This window comes from Olea europaea, unplaced genomic scaffold (assembly GCF_002742605.1).
Source record: "Olea europaea var. sylvestris unplaced genomic scaffold, O_europaea_v1 scaffold16795, whole genome shotgun sequence".
Lineage (NCBI taxonomy): Eukaryota > Viridiplantae > Streptophyta > Magnoliopsida > Lamiales > Oleaceae > Olea > Olea europaea.
The window spans coordinates 1-2354 of NW_019234471.1; the positions used below are offsets into that span (position 1 = coordinate 1).

Genomic DNA, 2354 nt, shown 5'->3' on the forward strand with positions numbered 1-2354 from the left:
TATTGTAATGACCCGAACCTCTGTGCCCGAAGTGTTATATCATACCTACGGTCCATTTTCACAGAGCCTCTACCTATCTTACCACATTGGTAAAAAAATTGAGTAACATTTTCTAATGAAAAAGACCAGTTCTTTAGTTCTAAAATATATCACTGAAATTCACAATCTATTTCATATGATTACATCCAGTCAACCTCAATATTAGCATGCAGCAAGTGTTCTGAACTGTTGAGGACAGGAAATCAGAGGTTAGGTCGGTTTGATTTTGATAGCCGGCTTTTCCTTCATTTTTTATTCAATTTTTTAATGATTGATAATGTCCCTTTAAAATCAAAGAATATTGAAAAGGTGCCTTCCTAGACCAATTAATCAATAACAGACACGATACAAGACTAGACATAAAGAACAGAAGACTAACAGCAACGTGATTAGATCATAAGCCCATGACACACATCCACTCAATCTAAAAACCAGAAAAAAAGGAAAATGCAATTTAGAAAATAGTGAAAAGAACGAAAAAGGAAAACCTGCATCCGACGCTGTGACTGAACATTTTCCCATGATCCAGTACTAACCATTCCTCCAGCACCAAGAGAAGGTACCTTACCACGCATTGCAGGAATAGTAGATGGTGTAGCAGTACCCCAGTAGTCCATGCCGATATTTAAGTTAGTGGCAGGAGGAACACCAGCCACAGACCCCAGTTGCTGGTGTTGGCATGATAGCAAGATCTTGATTTACCATTGAATGAGGAGTATTCCGTCCTCCATTGTGGGAACCATGATCAGCGCTTCCATTCTCAGATGTTTCAGCTGTAGAAGAGTTATAAAAGTAAGGTTTGTAATAAAAACTTATGAACAAGATAGCGACAGCAGCAGAAGTACAAATTCATAGAAACCCACCTGAATCTTGCAGGCCTCCGGACTTCATCTGTGAGTCCCATACATAACAGAACAAAGATCAGAAAGGAGGAAGAGGTCGGATAAAAAATGTTATTACTTGATGAACATCACTATTTTTATTTTTATTTTTTTAATTTTATTGGTGATGCTAAAGTACTAATGTTTTTTTATGGGGAATGGCCACCTTTATTAATTTTAACAGTTTTCCAGATCATAGATCTTAATCTGTGAAGCTTAAACTCCTGTGGCAATCAAAAAATTCCTTTTTTCCTTCTATTAACATCAGTTCGTTAACAATAAAAAGAGAAACTATCTACATGAAAAAATATTGTTTGTTTGGCATTGGCTTGTTCTCAGGATGTGTTCTAAATGTGCTATATTTTAGTGAATAAGAAACACAGTTGCCTGCAATGCTAATTATGAGGATCAGTATGATAGGAAGCAAGATCTTGGTTAATAGGAAAACGCATATTATCCACACAACTAGTTATAAGAGCACCCCTAAGCATAGAATCCAATATACAGAATACCCAATGGATATGGATATCAGCTCTCCGAAGTTTTTGATAGTAAACATATAAGACTTTGCAACTGTAATCTCAGTAGAACCATTGTTCATTTGTTTCAAGATCAGTGGCCAGAATAGGGTACATTTGAGTATGGGATTCTAAACTTCTGTAGTACAAGGCATAAAATCATGAAATTCATCCCAACTTGTGGCTAGACATAGGTGGATAGACAAAAATGGCCATCATACCAAATTAATTTACAGTAGAAGCTAGCAACACATTCTGTAACACTTACATCTTGAGAACTTGCATCACTTCCTTCACCTGACCCTTCACTAGCAATCTCACCACTGCAAACAGAATTAGAAAATAAATTTCTTAACAACTGAGAGGAAGAGGAAACGAATTAAACACATAACACAAGTACCATGTAGTCTTCATCTTCCTAACAAGTTTGAACAATAAAGGTAATTAGATAGTAGTTACCAACTTACTATTACTTTACACAGCTTCATAAAACTAAGCAAACATAAAGACAATCAAGGAGAAAATCGAGAGAACAATATGGAGGATTGTCAACGAAATACTATAGCAAATGAATTAATTACAAATAAATACCAGCAGTGAAGTAACAATGGCAAAGGGAAAATGTCAAATGAAATACAATAGCAAACCAAATAACCATAAGTAGATCCCAACAGCAAAGTAACAAGAAGTTCCTAAAAGCTCTAAATACCCACAAGAACAAAGCAGGATGCAGCTATGTTTTATTAAAGCATGTTTCCAGTATTCTTGCCAAAAGTAAGAACCTAGCACAAACTATTGTAAGTGTACCTCCATATCCTACTACAATAATGAGATTATTTGTCCCCTAAATTTAGTTGTTCTATAGTTTCATCATACCTCTTACTTCTCAAACTAAATAAATAAATAAATAAATAAA

The 2354-nt window shown here is 35.2% G+C and overlaps 1 long non-coding RNA gene across 1 annotated transcript; it reads right to left on the reverse strand.

Moving 5' to 3' along the window:
* Positions 1-6: 6 nt before the first annotated feature.
* Positions 7-2333, reverse strand: LOC111377573. The gene is made up of 3 exons (XR_002699749.1): positions 1707-2333; positions 903-930; positions 7-812 (listed from the first exon to the last, which is right to left on the reverse strand). It is a non-coding gene; the product is annotated as an uncharacterized LOC111377573 (long non-coding RNA).
* Between the last annotated feature and the right edge of the window lie 21 nt (positions 2334-2354).